Below are 19,821 nucleotides of genomic sequence, written 5' to 3'. Positions count from 1 at the left end.
CGTTGACACTGAACATTTAAACAATGGAAGCTCTTCTCTCAAGCAAGAAAGCGAACTTGGAACCGAGTTCTTTAAACTGACCACGTGAGATCGTCAGGTTCACCCAGCGACGCTCTCCCACTGTAACACTTTGCCTTGCTTGCACAGGATTGAGTTGGTCCAGTACCACAGACGACTGGACCAGAAGCTACTCTGTGCCTTATAGATTTCACATGTTAGAGAGAAGCAGCCACAATTAATGGCCCTCAGACATCTTAAGCATCACCGCCTTGTCCTTTGAGCTAGAACTCTGGACCAAGCTGCTTCCGTGCTGATTTCGATCCCCCCAAGTAATTGGACCCTTTCTGAGAGCCTCGGGAAATCACTGTTCAAGTGTTCCTTACATCCTTCTAGGGGTTATGTGGATTTTTTTATTAGTTCTAATTCGTATAGTACTCTGAAATTTTGAAGCAATTTGAAGCATGTTCTAGGTCGGTTAGAACTGAAGGAATTAGAAAATATGAAATCGGGGAGTGCCCACAGCGTAAGGAGCTGCAGACCGGAGGTGCAGGCTGTCGGGAGACCTTGGTGAGGAACCAGAGGGCGATGCTAGGATTATAGGCTCTGGTTGGAAACGCAAGGCAAAAGCTCATGACAAAGGAAGAAGGTAATTTGAACTGACAGACAGGGCAGCTGACACACATGACCCGCTGGAGTGGGAAGCCCACTCAGGATTGAATTCCACACGGATTGGGGGCTGTTTACAAACCTCAGGCTGCATTCGTGAAAGGCCTTCTGAGGTCAGGTCACGCTGGGCAGACAGGGCTTGTTCAGCATTCACTCGGAGGTCTGTATCTCTAGCTTTGTATGTGCCGGGGTTGATCGGCGTGTCCTACCCCTGGGAGAACACACTGTGTGCTCTGTTTCCAGTCTCGTTTGGGGCAGGGTGGGAGCTGAGGCACAGTGACGGTCAGCAGCACTGGTAGGGGGTGCAGGGCATCACAGACAGGCCTGTATGTGGTCAGGCAGGCCCGCCCTGACACTGTCTCGGCCAACTGACCATGTTCCCTGTATTCCTTTTGTTTCTACACATGGAGATGTTTCTATTGATGGAGAGTTTGAAAAAAATATCTGTCGGTTCACCTTTCAAAACCCACTGTCCTGAGCTCTCTGGGGAGACGAATGAGAGTGTGAGTTGGGACAGGCTCGTAGGATGAGGAGAAGGCTGATGTGAATTTTGGCTCCGTGACCCCAGGAAAGAAGGGGAGTCAAGAAGCTCTGAATCAGTCAGGGCTGTAAGATGTGATGATTTCCGTCAGAGACCAGGTCGATTCTCGCACAGCCACTCCTTGGGGTGGCAGGCCCCATGTGGCGCTCCCTTCACCAAGAGTGAAAGCATGTCTCCCCCTCCGCCCCCCTCCCCCGCAGGCCTCCTGAAAGGTCTGCAGGCCGTGGGAAGACCAGCCTCCACCGTGGGGTCGGGACTGCAGCTGGGAGCAGCGTCTCAGCCCTCCAGCATCCATCCAGTGACTGCAATGAATGGCGAGCCCCACGCAGCCAGAGGGTGCTCTCCTTGCCTGCACCTCACTTCTTGTCTTGGTGCATTTTGCAGCTTAGAGGCTGATTTCTTTCTCTTTCTTTTCCATTCAGAGATGACATCACACTGCTGAAAGACCAAGGAAAGCCGTGTCTCTAGGAGGTCCCGCCGGCCCCCCGACATCCTCCCCTCTGAGACCCTTTCCCATCTGTGCTTCCAGGCCCAGGTGGTGCCAGAACTCAAGGCAACGCTCCTACAGGCCTGACCTCCCAACACCAACCTTCAGGACGGGAGCTTCCCACAGCTCCCCAGGTCCGGCTTCGGCGCTAAGTAGAGCTTTAAATCCTAGGGATCAGCAGGTAGACGAAGTAAGTAGCATCTTACAGAACGGTGTGAAGACGCACATCAAAATCTCCTTTCATCTCGGAAGGATAACTGATGTTATGCCTTCCCCTTCCTGAGAGTTGAGCAGAAGAGTCGGGGCGCTGTGTGTTTCACAGGGGAAAAAAGAGCAACAATTACAGCCTGAAATAATCCCAGTAAACAATTATTTGATAAAATTATGAATATACATAGATTTTCAACTCATGTATCATAAGATTATTAAAGTGCCGGAATTTTGAATAGTATAACAGACAATGGAGGATATTCAGAAGTTCAGATAAATAAAAACAATCATTTTCCTTGGCAGTGGCACATGGTTCAGTAAATATATGGGAGCAGGGAGACAGCCCCATGAAAAACATTAATTAAGTAAATTCTATTCAGCGGGGGGGTGCGGGGCACCTGGAGAGGCGAGTCTGCCTCTGGGTAGCCCTTCCAACTCCTGCAAGACAAACCCACATCGCGGTGGATAGACGTGTCGGCCACCCATGGCATCCCCTGGAAGGTCCTGAGTCCCCCAGACTGTAGAGATCCCATGAGACAGGGGAAGTCAGGTGGTGGCAGAATATTCCAGACGGGAGATGGCTAGGAACAGGGGGAAACTCTGAACAGGGGTGGTGCCTGGTCTGAAGAGCATGTGGAGTTAGGCAGGTTGCCCTCCGATTTCTCCAAAACACCCTCAGAATGTACTCCCCTAGCCTTTTCTCATTTATAAAGCACCGTGCTCATGGAAGGAAAAAATAATCCCTTTTTCACAGTGTCACGTTTTATCTGACTCTGCTTTCTTCCCACTCTGAAGTTTGTCTTCTCTTTTTGCCAGCCCTGCCAAAGGGCTGCTTCCCATAAAGAGCTTGACCTGGGCTTAGGGCTCCTCTCTCTGGGCTGCATCCGAACCCCTATTTTGAGCTAAGGTGCCGATAACTAATTCACAGCTGTGTGTTTTTTCCTTGCACATTCAGTCTTACTGGCGGGAGCATGCTGATGGGTCCGTGGAAGTGGGTGGGACTGGAGGGGTAATGCAGCTCTGTGCACACCTTGTCACAGAGCTGCTGTTGTACGTATTTCCTCAGAAGACTGGGCCTGGCAGATGTGTCTAAGACATCTACAATAGCCACATATGCTGCTTTTATTGCTTGTTTTGGCCCTTTTAACTGACATTTTCATCAACGAGAAGCTACTTATAAAATAATGCAGTCAAGCTGACAGGTTTTTGTCTTGAGGCTGGCGCTCTGCTGCAAAGCCCACAGGCCTTCTCTCTCCTGGAGCGGGGAGACAGTTCATAAACTCATCCCGTTTTGACTAACTGACAAATCTTTATCCCCACGAGTTCACACTTCCCTGTTCCTCTCTTCTCTTTCTTGTTCACAAAGCCCGAAGGATTCTTATTGGAATCTGTGGCTGAGGTTGCTAGGATCTAAGCTTCACAAGGTCAGGATCTGTGTTGCTCAGGGCATATCGCCATCTAGGACAGCTCCTGTGTGTATGCCGTGCTCACCAGGCTTGCCGTGCTCCGAGCCCCACGTGCGATCACAAGGGGTCTGTCACTAGGACAGGGGACTCTGTGAACTCCCAGTGCCTCTCCATTGGGCTCTGGGAAATTGCTCCACCCGCAGCTCCAGCTCCCGCTGGGAATAACTGAAGACGTTTGGTACTGTCAGAGGGAAGGATGAGGCCAGGTCTGACTAGCAGGAGTATGTAGTAAGTTATCGACGAATGTTTGTTGACTCCCCATATGACAAGATCACTTGATCGTGTTCACAGCATTCCTTGGTGCGCTAGAGCTGGCTGGGGTGGCTCAGGAGACCCCACAGCGAAATATTCAGGAGTATCCACACCACAGAAACAGGCCAACACTGCAAAGCAGGGGTCCTCCCCACCCAGAGAACCCGTGCCGGGCACGTCACCGCGTACGCCCCCGACGGAATCACGGCGCACTTAGGCTGGGGCACACTCGATCTGCTGTGCTCGAGTCCAGCAGTGGAGGGCTGTGAGGTTTTGAACGGCATGATTTGCTCTCTGCAACATCCATGTGAAAACAAGCTGTGTAATAACAGGCCTCTAGCTTGTTTCTTAAATCTCAGCATCTCTTTAAGCCAGCTTCCTAAAGGTGTTAACTTCAGGATGAAAGGTGAGAAAAAAAAGTGCAGCCTTTCATCTTTTGCGTTTCGGAGGCCCTACATCCCCACTATGAATTAATGTGCCCTTGTTTATGTTTGCTCTTGGGCCTCAGAAGGATTACAAACATTTTCTAGAGACCATCCAGTAGGAAGGGATACAGTGTTCTGTTTGTTTTAGAATCGGGTGGCACTCAACGACTAATAAATACAGACGTATTATACGTTCTTTGAGAATTCTTGCGGTGTCCTTAACAGCTGCTAATTTTGTTAATTAGATCCAGTTAATTGTAGCCAAATCATTCTGACCCGTCTTCTTAAATTATCTGGACATTCCAGATAGGCACATGATTTTGATCCAGACTCACTGCACTGGCCCACATCATTTTTCTCGTGAAGACCTAGTTTGGATCATTCGTCCTTTATTGCCTCTTCTATATAATTTCCTGGATTAACTTCCCATAAGACAAAAGCTCTCTGAGGTTCTTCTTGGTCCCCAGAGACTTGCTGTCTGGTTTTTGTCTCCTCTGGAAAGTTTGAAGAAATTCTCCTTTTAATAATTTTAGGTTAGTTTAAGGAAAAACCACCCTTTTCTATTTATAACTCTCCAGCTCACCAGCATATCAAAATCTGCCTGAACAAATAAATGTCCCTATGGGACCAGGGCCACCTGATGGATGAAGAAGCAGACCAGAGACCCTGCCCACCGGCTCAAGGCACCAAACAATGTGCCAGAGGACCAGTGGGCACCTGCACACCCGCCCCGACCCCACCCCACTGCCCTGGGCTTCTCAGACAAGGGAGGTGGGGAAGCAGTGGCCAAGATTTACCTTGCCCTTTCACGTAATCTTTTGATGCATTACTGGTAGGAAATTAACACATGAGGTCCCCGAGCACATCGCAGGTCCTGCAGCAGGCTCCAAATTAGGCACTGGGGAGGTGCAGTGATCCGAGACCAAGCCAGGTGCTCCACCGCTGGCCAGAGAGATGGCTGGGAAGATGGATTCTGTTCATCTGACATTGCAATGACCTGGAGAGTGGAGGCCCAGTGAGGCGACAGAACCTGCACTCAGTACTGAGACGCAAAGGTCAAGAGTCATGAAATTGAGGGTGGCTCACTCATACACACACAAGGCCTAATAAGTGGTCTCAGGATAAAATGAAACCAAAGGATGCAGACACGTTCTCTGCGGTCTGGAGAGGCCTCGGCGGGGCAGCCGAAGTCCCCTGTGCTGCAGCTGCATGTGCAGCCTTGGGCACAATCACATCGCTGGGCCCAGGACAGTTTATTGGCCAGATGACACCACTCAGTTTTATAAGTCACTTGACATTCACCATAGGATTCAGTATGCCATCCGCACACGACAAAAACAGATTAAAACATACTCTCAAATGACATCCCTTCCGTGCCATCCTCCACGAGGGAGCAGGAAGGACGAGGAGAGTGACACCCATCGGGTAGCTCATCAAAGCGCAGAGGAAGAGCGACGTACACACGTGCACAGCTCACCTTGAGGGTGATTGTGTAGAATTTGTCAGTCACAAACAAGGGAAACGAGGTGAGGATTTAGGAGCCTCTCTCGTGAAATGGGATGAGCACCCAACTGCTCTATTTAGGAGGCAGCATTTTATAAAGCCCCTGGCATCTTTTGCAGGTGACTTAGAATTTAAGGCCCTATGACGTTTCTTCCTTTAGTCTTTACCCTGCCCTTTCTGAAACATTGGTTCTCGAATTCCATTTGCAGGAAAACTATCTAAGGAGCTGGTGGAAACTGTAGGTACTTAGGACACACTGTGGGAGAGTCTGATTCACAAGGACGAGGGGTCCCAGGCATCTGCATTTTCATGAGGCCTCATGGCGAGTCTCACGCAGGTGCTTTAGAGACCACGCATTGAGAAACACAGCTCTAGAACACAGGTGTTTGAGTGCACACGACAGAGAGATGTGCAAGGCTGAGTTGCCCTGGAGCCAGCTCTGGGGTGGAGATGGGCGGGCAGGGCGTTTATGAGGGTGGGTGCTGTGGGAGGGGGCAGGGTGGGCCGAGGAAGACCATGAGCACTCGGCCAGCCCCCCGGGGGAATGGAGCTGGGGGCCCTCCAAGTTGTCCTGAGCTGGAGTGAGGGGCTGGGTCCTAAAAGGTCCCATGTTGATCGGTCACTGGAAGTAGGCAGCTCCTGGAAGGAGCTGCAGCCCTGAGCAAGGCAGCTTTCTCCACCGAGACAATTCCCAACGAGGCGATTGTGAGGGCTGTCTTCAGGCGGCATTCCCAAAAGCTAGGGAATGAACATCTTCGCTCCTGGAGGAGCAACAGGGCGGCACACTCAGCATCCATCACAGCTAACGGGCTTAAATTTGAAACGCCCGCTGACCACATTTGGTCCCCCAGTGGGGCCTCCTTCCTTCCTTCCTTCTCTTCAGCTTCTCTTAGGCTGTCATTCTCTTCATTAAAAATACAACTCCCCCTCTTCTCCACAATTCCTCTTTGTACCATCGTTTTCTCCTGATCCTCTGCAAATAAGCATCCTGTGTCTCCCGCAGCATCCTCAAGTCATGAGTGATGTGGACATTACTTATCACCAATATCACAAGGACTTGTTTATTTGTCCCCGGTATGATCCTGATCCTGTTGTCTCAAGCAAAGGACTTGCAATCATTAGGGTCCAGACCTGAATCCTGTATGAATCCATAGGAAATGAAAATCTAGTCCCTGTAGGAATAAGCTAGGAGTGGATGCTTCCCTTCCCTGAAAAGCCCTAGGACTTGCGCTGACCTGGGCAAATTCCCATCCCTGTGAGCAGAGGGTGAGGCGGGGCCCTTGCGAGCTCATCTCTCTGACTCATGTGGTCCCAGGAGACTGAATTGGCACCTGTGTCTGATGAGTCATCTTATGGTAAATCCAGCTCAAGTCACCGACAGAAATCATAAACCGAGGCATATGTGGATTCAATTAAGCACAGGGAACCCTGATGGGCACAGAGAGGAGAGGCTGAGAACTAATAAATCAGAGGCATGCCAATGAGGAAAGCACGAACGACAAGCAGATTAGAGACCACTAATCGGTGTTGCAGGACAATGCTCCTCGTTCCCAGTTTGCACTAGGCGTCCATCTAATGGGCAGCCTGGGCCTTCCTGGTCACTTTATTCAGTTCCTGTCCTCAGTCCACACGCCCCTGAGCACAAACCTTGCGTGGGCTCCGTGCCAGGACTGGAAACACAGCACTAGGAAGGCAGATCTGTGGGTCAGCCCGCACAGAGAAGGGAATGGAGCGCCCCCATGACAGTTTCTGCTCCAGGGACACATGAAGAGAGAAATCTTGATGCCCACGGTTTGGGAACCATGTTGCTTAGGCCATAAAACCCAACTTTTCATTTTTGGAGTTTTCCTTAATCTCAGAACATTCTAGAGATGGAGATAGCGCAGTTATTATTAACATATTTATTCTGTAGATGGGGAAATAAGGGCCCCTAGAATTTAAGTGACTTCCTTCACAAAAGGACCAAGACAGATGTCACGACGCCTCACAGCTCTAGGCTGCCTGCTCAGGTGGGACTGGAAATTAGCCCTCCCTGGAGCTGTTAGTGAGGCCTAATTCCATGTGGCCACAGTAAGCTCAGGTCAAGTTCAAGTCATACAGTGGAGAACGCGTGAGTAACTTAACTTCTAAAACCCTGAGATGCACTTAGAATTTGCAACCTTGTATTATTACTTCTTTATCCAAAGGGGCGGAGGGGCTGTCTTTGACTCCCACCCAGGCCAGCACTTGGACAGGATGGGCACCCAGGGAAGGTGTGGAGGGCGATGCGATCACCAAAAACGGAGTTCACATCCCTTGATCATCAGTTTGTACGCAGCATCAGCGACGTCGTTAGTGATTATAACAAACAAATACTTTCGAGGTGCGGTCACAGACGCGGAGGTGCGGTCACAGACGTGGAGAAGCGGTCAGCAATCACAGCGCTCAGCTAGAATCCGAGCACTTGAAAGGCCGCCGGCTTCCATGGCAGTCAGAAAAATAAGGATAAAATCAGCCCAGAAGAGCAAGGTGCATATTTTCAACTGGTTTCAGATGAAAAGAAACAAAAAGAAAAGAAAACCGCGTGAGTGTGTGTGTGTGCACATGTGTGTGCGTGCGTGTGCTTGCCTTTACTGTGGTTTCCAAAATGCCTTTAAACAGAAGCTTTACAAATGCAAAATGCTCAGTTTAGGCTTTGCTTATGGTCAAGCTCACAAGGCTTCAAAAATCTACTTTTTCTGATTTTTTCACTCTTTCCAATCCTATGTTACATGTTGGCTGCAAGATAACAGAAAAGGTTAAGTCTGCGGTGATCCATAATTACGAAGAACCACAGCTCCCGTGCCAAACTAACAAGATTAATACCTTTTTGACAGAATTTAATAATACGGTTTTATAATATTTAATTTTGTTCAGAAAATATCTCTCAGTAGGAAGCCTTTTTTCCTTTACTTACCTAAACATTATTACTTTAAAACAATTTCCTGGCACAGAGAATGTATTATGCGGACCTGTGATCTGACTCCCACAGGCCCTTGGGGGCGGCACGGATTAACTTCAAGTTAATTTGGACATTCAACCAATTTTGACAACACAGTCGTCAGGCTCCTGCGAATAAGGGTAGTTACATCTGGATTTATCTTATTTTGAGGACAGCTGACAGAGAGAAAAGTTGTTTCTGCCTCAGATAGCAAGTCTCCCATCTCTGTCTCCCTCGCATCGAAGTTGGACACAATTAGCCACATTAATTTATCACCCCGTGGGTTTCCGAATATGGTTGTCAACAGCAGTCACAATGTGTTACCGAGCGTTTTTACTGAATGACCTAATTACTCTCTTTAATACCCCAAACAGTGACTTACCTTCCATTAGGAAATTCCTAGTGGAGTCTTCTTGCTAATGTCCTGGTGATAAAACCAGTGAAAATGAATTGGCTCTGTCGACTCTATTCTGACGAGGCTGGAGCTGGCTCTTCACGAGGAGAAGAGGAAAGGAATCAGCTCCCCCAACCGGCGGTGCTCGCAGGCCAAAGCCGCCGTCACTGGCATTTGCAAACGACTTCTTTTGAATCCTCTAAACAGAATGTCCTCAGCACCACCACACTAGAGGGAAAGGCAATTTCTGGACTCTTGGTTGGCAAGTGTCTCCACTCCCTCGCTCCCTTGCACCTCTCCCAGTGGGTCTCTCTCCTGCTCCCCAGTGCAGTGCGGGAAGCAGACACAGTAAGCGCTGGCTGCTCGAGGAGCCGCCTGGATGTGGACACGGAGATGCAGGGGCACCTGGGCTAAAGCTCTGGGCTGGTAGTCGCTGAACCCGATACTCGGTTGAGATCCAAATGTGACATCTCTTCTCCTCCCATCTTTCCTCCCAAATTGCTCGTCAAATATAGCCCCACTGGACAGATCCAGATGTGGTCATTTCAGAGGAAAAACTCCTGTGAAGAGGTCAGGGCTGGGGAAAAACAGATAAGAGAGAGGTCAACGTATTCTGGGTGACAGAACTCACAGGTGCGCTTCTAGAAGAGGCACCCAGGGTGGGTGGTTGTACACTGAAGGCGAGCTGACACTGAACAGCTCGGACAAGCGGCTGGGCACGTAGGGAAAGTTTTGCCGCATTATCTCCGTCATCCTCTAAAAGCCCCTGAGTTGGAGACCAGTATTACCCATGTTTAACGGAAGAGGCAATTGGAAGAGGTCACACAAGTAGTGAGTGACGGGACAAGTTTTTATTCCAAGAGGAATAAAATAAATATGGAAAATAAATGAAGAAATGCATCTAGCAATCTCCGTCTTTGAATTCCAGCCTTTTAAGGGAGTCCCTGCGACATGGCGTTGTGGACGCTGTGACATACCGCCCAGACCCCCTTTACAAGCAAGGCGCTCACTCTCCAGTGGGCAGGGGGGCTGGGTCCTCAAAGCTCACCGTCTCCAGGGAACGGCCTCAGCTGAAGGAGCTGCCTCGCCCAAGGCTAGGACCTCTCCTCGGTGGGCCCCCACAATGGCTGACTGGTCAATCAGGGACACAAAGGCCCAGCTCCCTGCCTTGACTCGGGATGGCTCTGCTGCCCGTCGCCGCTCCACAGTTCTCACAGGATCGCTGGGGCTTCCGTTGCAGTGGTCCCCCAGTTGAGCTTGCTCTCTCTGCCCTCTTCTGTTCTGTGCTGCTCTGAGAGCACCCCGCAAAACCTGCACAATCTCCATCTCAGAACCTGTGTCCTGGGTAAGCTAGTGTAACAGTTGATGTGAGGCACAGACTCTAAAATAGGACTTCAGAGTTGGATCACCCACTGGCCAGCTAGAAACAAGAACCACGCGGTTGGTGGTGGACGATACGCTGACAGTCCCTGGCGCGCCCCAGGGTAGGTCATTAGAACTTTTCCAGGTGTGAACAGGAGTGATGTATCAGAAGAAGAGAACCATAGGTGCGACATCTCAGGCATTTGAGTTCTGGAGAAGAAGTAACATTAATGATCACGGAGTTGAATGACTTTTGTTGGAAGTTATGGAGGAGAGACATTGAAATATGGAGACGAGGAGATCGGGGCTTCCGGCTGGACATAGGGCAGCGGGCGCAAATTTGTATCACGTGTTAATTTCCACGAGAAAACATGCCCCATGGAAGAGGCACTGAAATCTAAAGTAGACGCAAAACCTCAACCGGGCGACGTCAGCCGTCATCTGTCATTGGTCACCACAGTGCCAGCCCGATGGCACATCGGGTGGCTGTGATGGCAGGGGTGGAAGCCCTGCCTGTGCCCCCAGGCGTGGGTCCCCCTAACCAAGGCTGATGTAGCTTCTAGCACTGCCAGCATGCCAGTGACTTGACGCCCAGCACGTCAGCAACGGACGCCAACACTGCACCCGCCCAGCACCGCCTCTCGAGGAGGCTGGGCAGGGACTCAACGGCCAGTGGATTACATTGGCTCCCCTTCCAGGAGGAAGGGGCAGCAACTTCTCTTCGCTGGAATTGACACATGTTCTAGGCGAAGGCCTTTCCCGCCTACAGGCTAACAGAAGATTTGATAGACTGATATGGTACACAGCACAGAGCCTCCTTGGACGAAAGGACCCACCTTAACCAAAGAAGTCACACTGTAGGCACAAGGCCATGACAGACACTGGTCCTTTCCAGAAGCCATCAACCTGATAGAGAGCATGTTTGGAATGCAGATGATTCACTGGAGCATCTCTTGGTACTCTGCCCAGTTTTAATGGAAAATAGGTAAGTGTAGCAGCTACGGCCTGAGAGGAACATACGATCAGGGATGAGGATCTGGTTTTCCTCCGATAGCTAACTGCCCAGCCCAACAGTGGTGCTCTCTGGGGCGGAAGGGACACGATGGGTGTCTGGAGCAGCCTCGAGACCAGCCGCAGCAGCAGGGGTTGTCCTTCAGGAACTTCTCTGGTCAAAGTTACCCCAGGAATGCAGACTCACTGGGGTGCATGGGGCTGAACCTGCACAGGGTGATGTAGCACAGGAAGCGAGGTGTTGAGATGTGCAAGTAGAACACTGCAGAGAGTGCTGTGGCTGCCAGCCATACCAGAGGCCCCTTCCAGACCAGGACCCTCGCCCTCGCACCTGCTGGTCCTGTTGCCTCCAGTGGCTCACAGCTGAGTCACTCTCAGGGAACTATGCCAGCTGAATGCAGCTGCCTCGCTCAGGATAGTGCCCCTCTCTAGGGACAGTGCACGCCCAATGACCGGTCAATGTGGACGCCCTCTTCCCTCGATTTGGGCAGCTCTGAAGGACCATCCCAGATCCAGACCTCCCCGTGGGATTATCTACAGTCTCTGATGCTACCGCATCATAATTCAACTTCACTCTCTGCCCACTTGTGTGTCCATTCTTTTCCTAAAAGAGTTCCCACCGAGAGCACCTGGCCCCCAACACAGCCTCTGCAGACTAGTCTCTGTCCCAGATTCTATCGCTTAGTGAACTGTCTTACAACGCATGATCTGAACTGCTTTTGAAAGACCAGAAACATCGTTTCTCGAATTGTGGGGTTTTTTCCTATTCAGGTTAGGCAAACTTTAAAATTCTTGACCCTGTCTTTGCCCAGATACCTAATCAGTAAATCTAAGAGAGAAGTTCCTGGCCCCAAGGCTCTTTTTTCCTGGGAAACTCTTAACCCACCCCAAAAAATCCCCTAGACAGACTCTTGTCCTGTTTCCTGTAATGCTCAGCCTGGACACAACCAATATTGACACAGTGTGTATTCATTCACCCAGTCAGAGCAGTAAAGATGTTGACTGTAGCTAAGGGCCTCTGAGGGGAAGATGGGGCACGGACACCAGCCAGGCGATTCCTTCTTCCTCCTAAGGCACAAAGAACGAGGTGCTGCCCCCAGTGACCGTCCACTTGATGATTAACACAGTCAAAACTATGCCATTTTCAAAATACAGCTGTGCCACCAACTGTGTGCTGTCAGATAACACCACCGGCAATGTTACTGCTGTGATTTATAACTCGAAAGACCAGCTGCTGAGCCGCATTTTTTATAGTTAAGGAAAGACTTTTAGATCATTATCTCCATGGTTTTCAAAATGCGTCCCCTGACGTCCTAGGAGCTTTTCAGGAGTGTCCCGGAGTTTGGGGAGTCAGGGAGCTTACAGGACAGGGTTCAAGAGCGTCCCTTCTCTTCAGCCTCTGTGGATCTGCTGTTCCCTGCTTTATAGGGCGGCTTCCTGATGGGGGTTCCTGTGAAGAGTGTGGATTCCTCGAGGATTCCAACGTTCCTGATTTGCTTGGGGACTGAAGCCGGAAGCCTCCACCCTGCGGAGCTCAGCATAGGCGCCCCTTTTGTCTGAGGGGTCTCTTAGCCTTCTGTCCCTTCTCAACAGTGTCCTGGTAGCAGTTTTCCCGTGGACTGACACAATGACCCTGCCAAAAACCTCTCGGGATATCACTGTCCTGCTAGCTTTTCTGTGACTGTTGTCCCCCTGCTGCTGTTTGCTGAGTGTGCTCCCCGGGTAGCTGATGCGAAACAGGAGCCAGCAGTGGGGTGAGGAGGGTGCCGCAGCACAGCGAGCTTCAGAGGGATCCAAAGGAGTTTTAGCCCAGTACAATGTCCTATTGCTGGAATCACACTATTTTTAGTAGAAAAGGCCACATGTGTCTAAGATAGTTCCATCACGGGGTGGTTTTCATCTGTGATTATTATATTTATTGTTATTATAATATTATACTATATAAAATATTTATATATTTATATATACTATATATTATACTATATTATATATAATATAATATTATACTATATATTATATTATATATAATATACTATATAAATATATATAAAATATATATATTATATATATTATATACTGTATATAATATATATAAAATACATAGTATACTATATCATACTATGATTATTATAATTGCTATAATAATTATTGTTATTATTGTCGTGGTTGTTATCACAACATGACCAGCAGTGGAGCATTGTCTGACGCAGCACCAGAAGGTGAGAGGGTGGTGCAGAAAGACGGGGCGGGGATGCGCTCTGCTGAGCACAGGGTCGCTGGGAGTCAGAATTGACTCCAGGGCACAGACAACAACAGCAATTGTCACAGTCATACCAGTAGCCTTTAACAATGTAAATGCTCTCTGTTAGTGATGTTTGTAATAGTACTGACAGCATCAACAGTTTATTTCACGCTTACCACGTGCCGGGCACTGTTCTAACTGCTTCGTTACAATTTAATCTTCATGACAGCTCTTTGAGACGAGTACTGTCAGTTCTATAGATGAGAAAGCTGAGGCACGGAAGTAAGGTAATTTGCCCAAAGCCACGTGGCTGGGATGTGGTAGAGGCTGCAATCCGTTGAGCAGGCTGACCAGACTCTGCTTATGATCACGAGATGACAAACAACTCTGCTGCATTCCAATGGCCCATTGCTTTCTATGTGAAGAAGAAGGAATTCTAAGACAAGAAAAGAATGCTGGTTGCCTTTAAAGGAGGATTGTGGACAAAAGAGGATGTTCTATGAGATCAAGTTTTAGACGTTGCTTATGTTATGTTGCTAAAGCCCAGCGTCTGGCAGGGGACTGCAGCCTTTGCCTGAAGATGCCTCCAGAGTGCAGGGTGCCCTGAGAGGGAAGGCCAGAACACGTGGGCAGCCTGTCACCCGACAGTCACACACAGCACTGACTGTGGTAGACTTCAGGCCCCGTCACACCTGTGGAACAAACGGGTTGGAGGGAGCTGTCTCATGCTGACTGGTTCACCGTAGACAGTACAGGGAGTACCCAGCCCTGCATCTCACAGTCTGTGTCCAGAATGTTTGCGGTAAATGGTACTAACCCGTGCAGTTGGTGCTGCAGTGCAGCAGCCCATGGCTTTTCCAAACACCCCAGCCCCCGCCCCACAGCAGAAGTAGCCAGTGGTGACCCCATACCTTTATTCAGGCACTCACCTGCATTGTTAAGATCAGTAGACTGTGAGCTCCTCAAGGCAGGGACCCACTGGCTGGCTTATGCCTTTCACCTGGTGGAACCCCTGGCACACAGTTGGTGCTCAGTAAATCGTTCCTGGGTAGATGGACCAATGAGTGAAATTTCAGTGGGGGAAGAGGTCCCTGAGATTTAGGGAGAGCAACTTTATGGATGAGGTACATGAGCTCCAAAATAAATAAATATGGCTGTGTTGATGCAAGGCTTCCATTGGGAAGGGCTGACTTCTTCATGAAGATTTCTTCAGCCATCATGGACTACAGGATATCCTATTTTAAATTTCCTACAGCAATTTTAAGAGTCCTACAGAGCTTCTTGAGAACTGCTAACCAAATGCAAGCTGAAAGTCAACAAAGCCTTGAGGAGGGGTTTCACTTCTAGCCATGGCATCACAGCTTTTCTAGGGCCCCTCCCTCCCAGGACACCTATGATATCTGTGGGCAGGCATCCAGGAGCAATGGAGGCAGCCAAGACTGAGGAGCCAAGGGCTCTAAGGAAGCAAAATGAATTGAGATGAGCCCTAAATTTCCACCATTAGTTTGCCACAGGAGATTTACTCATTCTTGGTAAAAATTATAGACATTGTCTCTGGTCCTTCAAGAAGCAGACACTGAAACAAAGTTAGGAGTGTAAGTAATCTTTTGAGGATAATCCCCATGAAATACAAAAGGGAGCAGAAGCAGAAAGGGACCATGATTCACAATCTGATTCACATGAGAACAAAAGGGACAGGAAGAGGGACTTGGCAAGGGAAAGCTGCAGGCTTGCAGAGCTGACAAAGTTTTGGTAAGCCCAACAGAAAGCGTCAGAGGCATGGTTGCCCATTACAGGAATCCTGCACTAGGTAGAAATGGCCAGTCATCAGCAGTGGACTCCCAAGGGACAGCATAATGGTGGATTGAAAGTGGAGGTGAATCCCAAAGACACTGAGCCAGCAGCTGCCAGCTAAATGCACGCACTGAAGATGAATGGCAGGTCCTTTCTGGAAGGGCAATCTGAGCAGCACACTTCCAGAGCTGCCACAGAGGATGGACAGAAGGTTCTTAGGTATCCATAACTGGAGTCCCAGAGGAGGGGAAAGAGAGAACGGAGGCAGAAACAATATTTGAAGAGCGACTGGCCAAGAGTTTCCCCAAATCGAAAGACAACAAGTCTTGTTTTAACAAAGCCCTGAAAAAATGCAGCAGGACAAACATAAAGACAAGCATGCTAGGTACATCGTAGTCAAACTGGTAAAAATTTGCAACAAAAATAAATCTCAGTAGAAGACAGTGAAAAGAAGCTAAGCTTCAAATAAACAACTTTAAGATAATTGATGACTTTTCAATGGGAATGATGGGAGCTGGAAGACAATGGAATGGCATCTGGAAGGCAGCATCTTGTAACGTCCTGTCTCTTGATCTGGGTGGTAGTTACACAGATTTGACACCTTGATAAAATCGCACTGAGCTGTATATTTAAAATTTGTGTACTTTACTGTATGTATGTGTTATTTTCATAAAACTGTCCACAAAAAAAGAATTCTACAGTGTGAACATATCCAAAGATAAAGCAAATGAAAAACATGGTATTATTCACAGTTCTGAAAGCCTGTTCTGGATCCTGTGTGTAGAATGGCTTACAAAGGAGACAGTGTAGAAGCTGGAAGCCATTTGCAAGGCTATTGTAACAGTGTAGGTAAACTAGGGTGGCTGTAGGAATAGAAAAGAAGAGAAGTGGAATGATAGCAGATAAGTCCTGGCTGGCCAGTTCACAAGCTGGCTGGATGTGGGGTGTGAGGGGAAGAATGAAATTGAGGGTGATTTCCATGGATATGGCTTCAGCCACTGGCTGGATGGTGGTGCTGTTTACTGAGATGGTGGTAACTTTGAGAAGTTTACCTGGAAAATAAAGGATTCCATTTCTGACGTGTTTTATTTCAAATAAATAGCTGTCAGACACCCAAGTGGAGATGGAATATCAGTTTGATCTTGTCATTATTTTGATAACTTTTAATTTTGATTTCTATTTAATTACACATATATGCATATATGTATAATACATATTTTTGGTAAATGCAAAAATATGATTATCCAATATTTGCTTCTCCTTACTGCAGCCTTTCTTTTCCTTTTTCTTTTTCAGCTGGAATCCTCATTCCCCTCTTCTACACTTCACACTTCATTATTCTTAGGTAATTGTGTCAACAACCAGGGAGGTGTCCCTATATTTCCTATTCTGGGCTCTGGATTATCACATAGGGCGGGTGATCATTGTTGTTTTGCAAAGATTGGACTACGTTGTGCAGACTTTTCTGCATCACTCAGCAGTTCTTCATGGAAATCCCACCAAGTGACCTTGATAGCTCTAGTTTTTTATATTTAGTGGCTGTTTATATTCCATGGGTTCGGCATTGTCACTAATTTAACAATTCCTCTGCTGATGGGCATTCTGTACATTTCAAGGTTTTTTTCTACTCTGAACAATCCTGCAATAAACATTCTAGAGTATATGTCTTTATACATCAAAGATTTTATTCTACAAGAATTTACAGGGGAGAATTTCCAGGTCAAAGAGAAAAAGTATTTTTAATCTTAATAGATGTTGTCATATTACCTCCTTTCTCCTCAAAACCCTGTAACACTTTATAATTCCTCTAACAATGTATGAATCCTCTTTTATCCATATCAAGCTAATTCTTTTGAAGTTTTTGCCAGTCTATTGGGTGTAAAGGAACACTTATTGTCATTTTACTAATATTTTCCCACCATTAGTAAATTTCATATTTCTCAGTCACTTAAATATGCTGTTCTGTGAGTTTCCTATTCACATCTTCAAATGTTTGTCTATTGGTTAGTCTTTATTTTTTACTTAACTTTTAACATTTATTTTTATTTGTCTTCATCAGAGTTCATTTTATGTTATAGATATTAGCTAATTGTCATCTGAGGTACAAATAAATTTTTTCAAATCTATTATTTGTATATAGGCTGTTTATGATAAATTTTGAGCTTTTAAAATTATATATATAATCAATTATGTCTATATTTTCTTAGGTTCTGAATTTCTGCTCTTTCCAATGCCTTTCCAGTACCCCAACCCTAGATTTTATATGTTGTGGCCTAGATTTTCTTGCAAGAGTTTTATTTTTTACATTTAATTTGTTTATTGTTCTACAATTTATTTATTTATTTATTTTGGTGAGGAAGATTGGCCCTGAGCTAATGTCCATGCTGATCTTCCCCTATTTTGTATGTGGGACACCACTGCAGCATGGTTTGATGAGCGATGTGTATGACCATGCCCAGGATCCAAACTCTCGAACCCTGGATTGCTGAAGCAGAGCACACAGACTTAACCACTCTGCCGCTGGGCTGGCCCCTAGAATTTATTTTTTCTATGGGATAATACTGAGCTGTCTCTATTCTTCCCTATGGATAGCTAGCTGTGTCAGCATTGTTTATCACACAGTCCATTATTTCCCACTGATAAGAACTGTCAACTGTGTCTCAAATTAAGTTCTTGCATTACTGTGATACATTTCCCGATTCACTATTCAGTCCCATCGTCCTCTTTGTTTCCTTAGGTATCAATCCCACAGCAACGTCCTTCTAGTGGCTTAGGTATTTTGAGGAAGATTAGCCCTGAGGTAACATTGGCCGCCAATCCTCCTCTTTTTTGCTGAGGAAGACTGGCCCTGAGCTAACATCCATGCCCATCTTCCTCGACTTTATATGTGAGATGCCTCCCACATCATGGCTTGACAAGCAGTGCCATGTCCGCACCCAGGATCCGAACTGGCAAACCCCAGGGCGCTGAAGTGGAACGTGCAAACTTAACCACTGCGCCACCAGGCCGGACCCCCAGTGGCTTAGTTTTATGTTCTGACATCCAGAGATGCGAGAGCTCTCTCACTATTCTTACTCTTCATAATTTTCTTGACTGTTCTTGGGTACTTATTCTTTCGTGTAAATGTAAATATCATTTTAGCCAATTAAAACTTGGCACCATACTTGGAATTATCTTAAATTTGCATTGCATTAATTTAGGGAGAATTGCCACTTTTATGATAATCTTCTCATCTAAAAACATGACTGTTGTATTATTGGTCTAGATTTTGTTTTACATCCTTCTGTAAGATTTTATAGATTTTGTCTTATTGATATTGTGCCTTCTTTATTAAATTTATTCCTAAATATTTTCTAGTATTCATCACTATCGTGGATATAGTTCTTATTTTTCTCTTATTCTCATTTTCATTTTTAGGTTCTTATTGTTAGAGTAGAGAACAGCTACCAATTTTTGTATATGTACAGATATAAGCCAAGTTACTGAGTTTTAAAATGAATTCTAGTAGTGTTTTGTTTTAATATAGGTTCTTTGGGTTCTAGCATGCGGTCTGTCCTCAGCGAGCAGGTCTGGTTTCATTTCTGTTGTTTCCCAATGTTGATACAAGCTAATTCACTTTCTTGTCTTATTGAATTCACCAAAAATCTCTAAGATAACATTAAAGTACAACACTACAGACATCCTTTCCCAGTTCCTGACTTTAATTTAAGTGATTTTAATATTTTATCATTTAGGAAAATATTTGTGTTGGATTTTGTTAAATAATCTATATTTACGTTTTTTTCCTCCTTTCTTTCTACTTTATAGGAAGTCTCTATTAGGAATTACTGCCGTATTTCTCAAATACCTTTTATTTTATTTTACTTATTTGTTTATTTTGAAAGATTGGCTCTGAGCTAACATCTGTTGCCAGTTTCTTTTTCTTTTTTCTTCTTCTTCTCCCCAACCCCCCCAGTACATAGTTGCATATTGTAATTGTGAGTGCTTCTGGCTGTGCTATGTGGGACACTGCCTCAGCACGGCCTGACGAGTGGTGCCACGTCCGCGCCCAGGATCCAAACCAGTGAAACCCTCGGCTGCTGAAGCAGAGCGCGCGAACTTAACTACCTGGCCATGGGCCCGGCCCCTCAAATACCTTTTACACGTCTGTTGATGTGATCGATTGTGGAGACAATGGACTGTGTTGACAGGCTTCTCTATACTCACCTGTTCTTACGCTCTGGTCGTGGCTTGTTATTCTCGTAATATAACTTTTGCACTTACGTTTTTTAGTGAGGTTAGTCTACAATTTTTTATATTTACAATCTATATTGAGTTTTTGTATTAAAAGTTATGCCGCCTTCATAAAATGAGTTTTCCAAGTCCTGAAACAGTTTAAATAACATTAATATCACACATTTGTCACATCTGTATTCAATCCCCATGTGGTCATTTGCTACTGTCCTTAGTCCTATAATCAGAGTACGATGCGGAGTCAGTCGAGATGAAATTATAAGCACAGGCACAAGG

Source organism: Equus asinus, chromosome 1 (genome assembly GCF_041296235.1).
Source record: "Equus asinus isolate D_3611 breed Donkey chromosome 1, EquAss-T2T_v2, whole genome shotgun sequence".
Lineage (NCBI taxonomy): Eukaryota > Metazoa > Chordata > Mammalia > Perissodactyla > Equidae > Equus > Equus asinus.
The sequence above is the reverse complement of the archived record's forward strand: the minus strand, read 5'-3'. Positions refer to the sequence as shown.